The sequence below is a fragment of the Trachypithecus francoisi genome, unplaced genomic scaffold (assembly GCF_009764315.1).
Source record: "Trachypithecus francoisi isolate TF-2019V2 unplaced genomic scaffold, Tfra_2.0 Lachesis_group16, whole genome shotgun sequence".
NCBI lineage: Eukaryota > Metazoa > Chordata > Mammalia > Primates > Cercopithecidae > Trachypithecus > Trachypithecus francoisi.
In genome coordinates this window covers 96,612,921-96,623,691 of record NW_022681461.1, presented here as the reverse complement: position 1 = coordinate 96,623,691, position 10,771 = coordinate 96,612,921, and the positions used below count along the sequence as shown (strand labels likewise).

Genomic DNA, 10,771 nt, shown 5'->3' with positions numbered 1-10,771 from the left:
AGATATGGGGTTTCACTATGTTGGCCAGGATGGTCTCCATCTCCTGACCTTGTGATCTGCCCGCCTTGGTCTCCCAAAATGCTGGGATTACAGGCGTAAGCCACTGCGCCCGGCCAACTTTCTTTTTTTAATTTTTGTAAAGGTAATTTCAACATATTACCACTTCTCCTAATAATAGGGTTTTAACAAATATTAGGCAGCTTCATTTTTGCTTTGAGTTGTGCTTTTAAAAGAATTAAATCAGCCAGGCGCGGTGGCTCAAGCCTGTAATCCCAGCACTTTGGGAGGCCGAGACAGGGGGATCACGAGGTCAGGAAATCGAGACCATCCTGGCTAACACGGTGAAACCCCGTCTCTACTAAAAAATACAAAAAACTAGCCGGGCAAGGTGGCGGGCGCCTGTAGTCCCAGCTACTCGGGAGGCTGAGGCAGGAGAATGGCGTAAATCCGGGAGGCGGAGCTTGCAGTGAGCTGAGATCCGGCCACTGCACTCTAGCCTGGGTGACAGAGCGAGACTCCGTCTCAAAAAAAAAAAAAGAATTAAATCAGGTCACTGGAGATTAAAACATTTACCATGTAGCAGACGGGGCCTGTCCAGAGCACCAGTCAGGAAAACGGGCTAAACAGCTGGCTTAGCTTAGCTTTAGGACTTCCCTCGTTCCCTCCTCTCCCTCCAGTCCTGGGGACGGAGGTTTGGTGTGGGGGTCAGCGTGGCCACCGCCCACTCATGCATGGGAGTGCTGCACAGCCCACTCCCCTGCGACCCCCAGGCTGGGCTCCAGCAGTTGGCGAGGAGCCCCGGGTTGGGGATCTCCGTGCCCCAGCCCTTCCCGGTCAGGCTAGTTACCTCCCACAGCGCAGCACGCATCTCTGTCTCCGCTGACTTGCAAGGCTAAAAAAGTGCAGAACCCAAACCAAAATGTGCCTGCCCATCATGTTTAGAATACCACTGTTACAGATGTATTATCGTATAAGGTCTGGCACGGTGGCTCACGCCTGTAATTCCGGATCACTTGAGGTCAAAAGGTCGAGATCAACCTGGCCAACATGGCAAAACACCCCCACCCCGCCTCTACTAAAAATACAAAAATTAGCTGGGCATGGTGGCGCACGCCTGTAATCTCAGCTACTGAGGAGGCTGAGGCAGGAGAATCGCTTGAACCCAGATGGCAAAGGTTGCAGTGAGCCGAGATCACGCCATTGCACTCTACCCTGGGTGACAGAGCAAGACTCTGTCTCAAAAAACAAACAAACAGAAAAAACAAAAGTATTACCATGTGGAAATTATTTTATGATGAAACATGCATATTGGTTTGCTTCAATAAACTGTTCTGATTCTAACAGTACTTCAGGCCCAGCATGGAAATTTTGAAAAATCACAGATGATAAAAAACATGAGACTAGCTTGAGTCTCAGGTTTTTCTTCCCTGGAATTTTGGTTTTTCATGAACTTTCTGGGAAATGAAATTTAGTAGTTTGGTGGCATCGATTAGTTCATAGAGGATGTAAAATGGAGGGATTGGGTTCAACGCCTTAAAAATCCCAAAAGTTACAGCTGGAAAGAAAGGTGGAGGCAATTTTTTTTTTGTATTGAAGTGAAATTCACAAAACAAACTCAGCCTTGTTACGGTGGACAATTCAGTGCCGTCTGATCCATTCCCGATGCATCACAGCCAGCACCTCCACCTAGTTCCAGAACACCATCATGCCCCCAGAAGGAAACGCCCCCCCCATCAGCACTCACTCCCCATTCCTCCCTCCCCCAGCACCTGGTAACCACCCATCTTGTGTCTCTGTGGATTCACCTGTTGTGGACGTTTCATAGAAATGGAATCAGACAACATGTGGCCCTTCATGCCTGGCTTGTCCTGCTCAGCATGATGTCTTCAAGGTTCACACCTGTCACTGCATCAGGACTCACCTCCTTGCGTGCAGAACACCCCATCGTCTGGTCGACCACACGTTGTCCACCCACTCGTCCACCGGTGGGCTTCGTGTTGTCTCCACCTCTTCGCTGCTGTGAACCCCTTTGACTTTTTGAACTAACTTTCAGATTCGCTCTTGTAGTTTCAAGGTGTGGAAACACCAAGCCATGTCGAATCTACAGAGGGTGAAAGAGACCCGCGGGTTCAGGAATGGTGCAACCAGTGGCCTGGCAGCTGCAGGTCCCCCATGCTGGGGAACTTTTTTTTTTTTTTTTTTTTTTTGAGATGAAGTCTTGCTCTGTCGCCCAGGCTGGAGTGCAGTGGCACAATCTCCGCTCACTGCAAGCTCAGCCGCCTCCCGGGTTCACACCATTCTCTTGCCTCAGCCTCCCTAGAGGCTGGGACTACAGGCACCTGCCACCACGCCCGGCTAATTTTTTTGTATTTTCAGTAGAGACGGGGTTTCACCGTGTTCGCCAGGATGGTCTCGATCTCCTGACCTCGTGATCCGCCCGCCTCGGCCTCCCAAAGCGCTGGGATTACAGGTGTGAGCCACCACGCCCGGCCTGCTGGGGGTCTTGACTGTGATGGTTTCCCAGATGCCCGCTTGTGTCAGGAGCCTCCAACCTGTGAACCTCAAACACACAGCTTGGTGCGTGTCAGGTCCAGCCCAGTAGAGCTGTTCTTTTTTGGGGGGCGGAGGGTGATGGAGTTTCACTCGTTGCCCAGGCTGGAGTGCAATGGCACGATCTCGGCTCGCTGCAACCTCCGCCTCCCAGGTTTAAGCAATTCTCCTGCCTCAGCCTCCCGAGCAGCTGGGATGACAGGCATGTGCCACTATGCCCGCTTAATTTTGTATTTTTAGTAGAGATGAGGTTTCTCCATATTGGTTAGGCTGGTCTCGAACTCCTGACCTCGTGATCCACCCGCCTCGGCCTCCCAAAGTGCTGGGATTACAGGCGTGAGCCTCCATGCCCGGCGAGCTGTTCTTATACAAAGGATGGGACAAGGAGCAGTCCTGGCAACCACACGGGGTGTGCAGTGTTAAGCTGCACGTGGGGTGTGCTGGGCTCCCTGTGAGCACGCAGGGCCTCTGCATGTCCACAGAGGGAAGTGTGGAGGCTAGAACCACACCCTCTGTGTTGAACAGAGCTGCTGACCTCAGGAGCTGGGGCCCACGGCCCTTCCTGGGACCACCAGCTCTCTGGGGGTTTTAGGAGTTAAATGAGGGGCCCTCTCTGAAGGAGAGCAGTGCTGAGAATATGTGTGCGCACCCCCAGGCGCGCACCCCCAGGTGTGAGCGTGTGTGGGTGTGCATGCATGTGCATGTGTGTGCATGAGTGTAGGTGTGTGCATGAGTGTGGGTGTGCATGCATGTGCATGTGTGTGCATGAGTGTAGGTGTGTGCATGAGTGTGGGTGTGCATGCATGTGCATGTGTGTGGGTGTGTGTGCATGAGTGTCGGTGTGGGTATGTGTGTGCATGCATGTAGGTGTAAGCATGTGTGTAGGTGTGTGTGCACGTGCATGCGTGTGGGTGTGTGCATGTGCATGTGAATGTGTGTAGGGGGTGTACTTGCATGCTCTCAGGAGGTGGATGCTCTGACAAAGGACAGTACCATCCTTCCCACGATGACCCAGTGCAGGCAGAGGCACTCATGAGGGTATCGGAAGAAGCTGAGAGCTGGAGCAGCCAGGTTTGGTTGCGCTGAGTGAAGTGAGTGGGAATCTGAGAACCATTTTCATGGGGGTTACACCTGGGCACCCTTGTGCAGTGTGTCACGGGATGCAGGCTGGACAGCCAGTGTCAAGGCTGGGGAGAAAGGCCAGGTGAGGAGGGCACAGTCCTCCCTTTCGGTGGGTGGCAGCAACCTCCTCTGCAGTGAGTGCGTCCAGCAGGAGCACCCACACCTGTAGCTCAGGGCTTGTGTGCGTTTTTCACGAAAATCCCCAGCCCTAAGTGGCACGCACGGAGTCACCCCTGTCCTGCCCCCCCGTCCTCACCACCCTCGCAGGGCCCTGCTCAAACGCACCAGCCCAAACCCGTTCCTGCCCCTGGGGACTGCAAACCAGCCATAGTCCCTCCCCACCATGCACCACCTGCTCCCCAGCCTCTGAGAGGCCAGTGACACAGCAGACAGCTCCAGGACTGGCAGTGGCGTGAGGGCAGCCGCATCATGGATGTGGCGGGGCCAGCCTGGATAGGAGGGAAGCAGCCAGAGCGTCCACTGTCTGTGAGGGTCACCTTGGCCCCAGATTCACTTCTGGGTAGGGCCTGTGGGGTCAGATCCCCTCCCTCAGCGAGCCCCAGGGAAGCATGGGGTCTGACTACCTCCATCCTGGGACTGAGTTTGGAGGCCTCAGTGCTTGGCTGGCAAGAGCAGCCACCTGGGGACACGGTGATTAATTCAGCATCAGAATGCAAGTGTGGGCGTTTCCAGGAGCGCTGAGGTTCAGGTTTGGGGACGGAGAAGAAAAGCAGCTCATTTTCAAAAAGCACTGAGAAGCTGGACCCCGTGGCTCATGCCTGTAATCCCAGTGCTTTGGGAGGCTGAGGCAGGACTGCTTGAGGCCAGAGTTCAAGACCAGCCTGGGCAACACAGCAAGACCCCCTCTCTAGAGAAATTTAAAAACTAGCTGAGGGCAGTGGTGCATAACTGCAGTCCCAGTTACCCTGGAGGCTGAGGCAGGAGGATGGCTTGAGCCCAGGAGTTCCGGGCTGCAATGAGCCGTGATGGCTCCACTGCACTCCAGCCTGGGTGACAAAACGAGAACTAGTCTCTAAAATAAATACATAAAACCTAAAAAAAAAAAAAAAATGGCCAGCTGCGGTGGCCCACACCTATAATCCCAGCACTTTGGGAGGCTGAGGCGAGCAGATCATGAGGTGAGGAGTTAAAGACCAGCCTGGCCGACATGGTGAAACCCCGTCTCTACTAAAAATAAAAAAATTAACTGGGTGTGGTGGTAGGCGCCTGTGGTCCCAGGTGCTCAGGAGGCTAAGGCGGGAGAATGGCATGAACCCGGGAGGCGGAGGTTGCAGTGAGCCGAGATCTTGCCACTGCACTCCAGCCTGGGTGACAGAGCGAGACTCTGCCTCTGTGTGCAAAAAACAAAAACAAAAACAAACAAACAAACAAAAAACAAGGAGAGCCCTGCAGGCCCCTCCTTAGGCTAACCTCAGAGGTCTTCAGTGGTCAGAGGGTGCGAGGAACTGTGGCACATGCTGATTGGGGCGGCTCCCACCATGCCCTGGGATGCACCCTGGCTGGGACCAGTTTCCAAATTCCCCTGCATCCGTCTCAGGCTGGGAAACTCTCCAACCAAGTTGCCTCCAGTCACTGGATAGGAAGCGGTGTCTCAGCTGAGCCGGACCCTCTCTCCTTCAGCTGGTGCTGCGGTGACTCCAAGTGACCAGTGACACCAGGTGTGACAGCTTCACACAGCGTTTATCATGCTGCACTCAAGGGCTGCGGGAAGGGAACCCAGGCAGGGCCCAGTGCCATGGTGGTCTCTGCTTTGCCGTGAAGAGAACGGCCGGGTGACACAACCGCAGCAGGGCGTTCAGTGTGCTCTTCACTTCCATCTGTGGCAGTCGATTCTGGCTGTCACCCTGAGCGCGTCCACGTAGCCTCTCTGAGTGGCCTCTCCACATGGCCTGGGCTTCCTGGCAACGCAGTCGCCTCGGGGAAGTGTGACTTCCTGCGTGGTGGTGACTCAGGACAACAAAAGCGAGAGGTCCCGACAGCCAGGCAGGTACCACAGGGCCTTGCTGAGGCAGCCGGGGATCTGCTGACACCACTGGTGGCCAGTGAGTCAGAGGCGGAGGTGCCAGAGACCCCGCCCGATGGGAGGAGATCTGAGAGCCTGCAGCCACAGGCTCCTCCAGGACTCGAGCACCAGGGCCACACAGAGACCCCTTTCTCTCCTAGGCAGGCCAGGCCGGGATCCCCCAGCGCCCTCACCTGCTCTGTGACCACAGGGATGTGGCCCTGGGGATGTGCCCTGCCGCTCTGGGTTCCAGTGCAGGACTCAGGGCTGGCCACCTGAGAAGCATCTCCAGGATATTCCAAACCTAGAACATTACAGCATTGTGGCCCTGCTCTGGAAGGCCGCGTGGAAGCTAAGTTGTTGTCCTGGCCTGTCCTGGCGGTGCCTGTGGCCTTGCTTCCTGTCCTTGTCCCCAGGGGCTGCGCCCATCCTACTGCCTTCGCCAGCAGTGCCAGCCGGGTCCCAGGCACCCTGGAGCTGCTCCGTCCCCATCAGGGGCCAAGAGCTGCAGGTCCACACCCGAGGCCCTGGTCACACAGGAGCCACAGGACAGCCGGAAGGGAAGCCAGGAGGCCTTGTTTGGGGAGTTGGGCTCACGGCTGGCCTCCCTGTGATGCTCCCCCACACAGAGCACACAGGCACACCTGTGCATGCACACAGAGCACACACGCACACCACACCACCACACAGACCACACACAGGTGATGCCGCAGGCAGAGTGCACCACAGCCCCACAGCCAACACCCCTGCCCTCTGGGCGAGTCCGCTTCCGAGCTCACTTCGAGGAGGATCTTTCTGGTGACAGAGCCAGTGCTGTGGGCGGGAAGGCCCCAGGCCCTGGAGCCAAGGCCCCACCTGACCATACCTCCTGCTCTGTGGCACCTGTGTCCCCCGCCACCCTGAGCCTGAGTAAAATTGTTTCTCTAGACTCTGAGGCTGGGCCCTGGAAGTCAGGATCACCCGGACCTGCCACGGCGGTGCCTGCTGCGGCAGAGCCAGGACGCCGGGTCTCCTGTCTCCATCCATCTCCACTCAAGGACAGGGGTGCAGATCCCAGAGCTTCTGTCAGGACCCCGCCAGCTTGCAGAGCCGCTGCGGCCACATGGCTCCTGGTCCAGTGCCTGCTCCACCACGGCCCTTGGCAGTGGCTCTGACCCCTGGCTGTGGCCCTGGTGCCCGAGGCTCACGGCGGGGCAGGAGCATGCTCTTGGGTGTGGGTGGGGTCCACTCTGACAGGGAACTGGAAGGGAACTCACAAGTCTGGGATCCAGGCCTTTGTCATTTAGGAGCCCACGAGGGGTCAGCCAGGTCCCCAGAGGGGAAGGGGATGTGCCTGGGCTGTGCAGTCCACAGCCTCTGGGTGAAGCAGAGGCCAGCCCAGGATGGGGCTCGCAGTTCTCGGGAGCCTGGGAGGCGGCAGTGGGAGGGTGGACGTCCCCGCCCACCCCACAGAGAAGCCAAGTGCAGGGCAGGAGTGGGGCCCCACGGCCCAGGGGGCACATGGCTGCTGAGAGGAAGAGCACAGCTGCCTGGGGGAGGCTGGGCACGATGCAAGGCAGACAGAGACCCACTGCTGGGGGAGAGCCAGACTCATGCCCCGCCGGCACCAGAGCCTGCCCACAGCCTGGAGGCTGCCTGGGAGGTGTGGGAGGACCACACTTGGGGCCCTACACAGGCTGGGACTCATTTTGAGCCCCTAAGGACAAGTTGTGGGAGAAGGGAGCCTCTCTTGGGAATGTGGAGAAGACAGTGGGGCACCTGCTGGCCAAAGAAAGCCCTGGGCCCATGTCCAGTTGTGTGGCAGTGGTAGTGGCAGTTGGGGTCAGGGCACTCAGCCATGCTCCCCGGCGACTGTTGGGTGATGAGCAGCCCGACGGCAGGCCCTGGCCCTGCCAGCCCCAGGCTTAGGCTAAACCCAGCAAAAAAGGTCCTGTCTGGCCTTGGAGAGCCCACTGTGCCCTGCGGGGTATGAGGCTGGCAGGCCCTTGAGGAGACAAGCCAGGAGACATCCCTGGCGGAGACTCAATCCCAGGAAGGTGCCGGGGGTGCACTGGCAGGTTCCCCTGCAGGGAGCCAGCTCTTCGGAGCCCAGAATGCAGACACCACCAGGGGCTCCCACAGGCTCCCTTGTGTGCCAGGCCAGGGAGCCCCCCTGGGAGTGGGGCAAGGGTGGACCTCACTTAAGTGCAGCTGTTCAAGGGGAGGCTGTGAGGCGGGAAACCAGAGCGAGCTCTGAGAGCACCTCGAAGAGCCACTCACTGCCTCGGATCCCCGCCCCCCAGCCCTGCCCAGTCTGCAGCATCCAAACCCTTGTCTCCCAGAGCCACACAGCTGTGTTCTCCTCTTAGGAGCCAGTGCCCAGCCAGGCACCAGGCGTCCTCACCTGGAGGCGGCTGTGCCTCCCAAGCCTCCGCTGGGCACAGAAAGCTGCTTGCAGGTGCCATACCTCACCCCCAGCCCTAACAGGGAAAGAGCCCTGGGTGGGTGGGGGCACCGCCAGGCACACGCTGTCTCTGGGCGGCACTCTCATGGCTAGGAGGCTCACATGGCTAGGAGGCTCAGATGGTTAGGAGGCTCACATGGTTAGGAGGCTCTCATGGTTAGGAGGCTCACATGGTTAGGAGGCTCTCATGGTTAGGAGGCTCTCATGGTTAGCAGGCGCTCATGGTTAGGAGGCTCACATGGTTAGGAGGCTCTCATGGTTAGGAGGCTCACATGGTTAGGAGGCTCTCATGGTTAGGAGGCGCTCATGGTTAGGAGGCGCTCATCGTTAGGAGGCTCACATGGTTAGGAGGCTCTCATGGTTAGGAGGCTCACATGGTTAGGAGGCTCTCATGGTTAGGAGGCTCTCATGGTTAGGAGGCTCACATGGTTAGGAGGCTCTCATGGTTAGGAGGCGCTCATGGTTAGGAGGCTCACATGGTTAGGAGGCTCAGATGGTTAGGAGGCTCTCATGGTTAGGAGGCTCTCATGGTTAGGAGGCTCAGATGGTTAGGAGGCTCTCATGGTTAGGAGGCGCTCATGGTTAGGAAGCGCTCATGGTTAGGAGGCTCTCATGGTTAGGAGGCTCACATGGTTAGGAGGCTCTCATGGTTAGGAGGCGCTCATGGTTAGGAGGCGCTCATGGTTAGGAGGCTCACATGGTTAGGAGGCTCAGATGGTTAGGAGGCTCTCATGGTTAGGAGGCTCTCATGGTTAGGAGGCGCTCATGGTTAGGAGGCTCACATGGTTAGGAGGCTCACATGGTTAGGAGGCTCTCATGGTTAGGAGGCGCTCATGGTTAGGAGGCTCTCATGGTTAGGAGGCTCTCATGGTTAGGAGGCTCTCACGGTTAGGAGGCTCCGCCACGTCTGCACATGGGGTTCCTTCTCACCAGCCTGCGCTGGGCCCACAATGCCAACCGTGCCTTTCCTCTGGCTGAGGCTGTGCCCAGCACATGAATGCTCTGCCCACCCCACATCCCACAAATCGCAGCTCATTCTCCTGCCTTTCTGTGGGACCGAGCACGCCTCCGAGGGCAGCGAAGGGCACAGGTACGAACCCCACGGCTAGGCTGAGGCTGACCCAGGCAGGCCCTGCCTGCTCCCTGGATGCACAGAGGCCCCCGATGGTGCTGTCCCCACACCCCCAGCAGGACTATCCTCTGGGATTCAGGCTCCTACGGTCTATGGCTCCCATGCTTCCCGTCCCAGCCCCCCCCCCCACCCGCCTGTTCCAGCGAGTTTTTTCCAAGTGCCTCCATGACCACCCAGCCCTGAAACGGGACAGAGCAGGGCCCTGACCTCGAGAAGGATGCGGGCTGGTGGACCCCCAGCCTCTCCCACAACCGGTACCTCCTGGAGCCCCCCAGTCCCCACCAGCTAACAGTGAGCCCCACCTCTGCCTTCAGACTCCTCACCCGGCATCCCACCACCATGCTATCTCGCTGTAATGGCCCAAGTGGCTGGGCCACCTCGCTCTGTGCGTGGGGGGAGGAATCCCCTGCTTGTGTGGACAGCCCCTACAGCAGGCGCGGCAATGTCTTGAGCACACGATCTCAGGGGAAGTCACCCCTCCAGCGGCTGACCCACGCTGTCCTGGAATCTCAGCATGATCCCACTCCACGAGGAAACACGTGTGTCATCGCCGAGCTCAGCCGCCTGCACAGGAGGGAAGCTGGCCAAGTGAGCACTCCAACTCCCTCCAACTTCCCTGCATACAGGTGACCTGCCTCAGTGCCACACCCTGGTCTAGAGCCCTGAGCATGGCCACGGGGGCCTGCCCGAAAGAAGAAAAACAGCTTAGCAGAAGCTCAAAATGACACCGATGGCCCTTATCTCAACAGAAGGATGTGCACTGGCACATTGTGTGGGAGCACCCATGCCCCCCAGAGCCGGGCAGCCCGGCCCAATGGGCTGAGAAGCCACTTGGCCCTCAGCAGCTGGAACAAAACTGCGCTCAGAGCCAGGGTTGGGCAGCTGCCTGCCCCTAGCTCATGGGCCACTGTGGCAAAGGGCACATGCGAACGGCGGCGTTACTGGTCATGGAACTGAAGTCCACGTAAAGGAATAATTTCTAGAGTTTGCCAGCCATTTTGTTTCACCTTCTAAGATACGACCTCAGCCCTAAAATACGCGCGCTGGACACAGGCTTTGTTCACAGGGACGGTGTCTCGCCCATGTGTGCACTGATGGCCTGGCCCAGGGAAGCGGCAGGACCGCGACCAGGACCAGAACGCTCCCCACCCCGCCAGCAGCCGGTGCAGGAGCAGAAACCATGTTCACCAGGGCAGCTGCGACGTGCCTTCCAGAACCCACCTGCGCACGGCCCACAGCCCCGGGGAAGGCCTCGGCGGCACAGGGTGTTTATTCACCGCTGTGGCTCTTCCCAGAACTCCACGACTGCAAGCAAACCGCCCCCAGGTTAAAATGTGGATCCACGCTCACCAGAGGGCAGGGCTGAGTGAGAACGCGCATCCCTGACCCCAGGGCCTCGGGGGGCTGAAAGGCAGGTGCAGCAGAACACGTGGCCAGTGGAGGAGGCGCACCTGGGGAAGCTGCGTGTGCAGGACCAGCCAACGGCAGCAAACTCAGCATC

The 10,771-nt window shown here is 58.2% G+C and overlaps 1 long non-coding RNA gene across 1 annotated transcript; it reads right to left on the bottom strand.

Annotated features, from left to right (window-relative positions):
- Positions 1-1,556: 1,556 nt before the first annotated feature.
- On the bottom strand, positions 1,557-8,201 carry LOC117099172. Its single transcript, XR_004443725.1, has 2 exons — positions 5,104-8,201; positions 1,557-2,101 (listed from the first exon to the last, which is right to left on the bottom strand). It is a non-coding gene; the product is annotated as an uncharacterized LOC117099172 (long non-coding RNA).
- Positions 8,202-10,771: the final 2,570 nt, after the last annotated feature.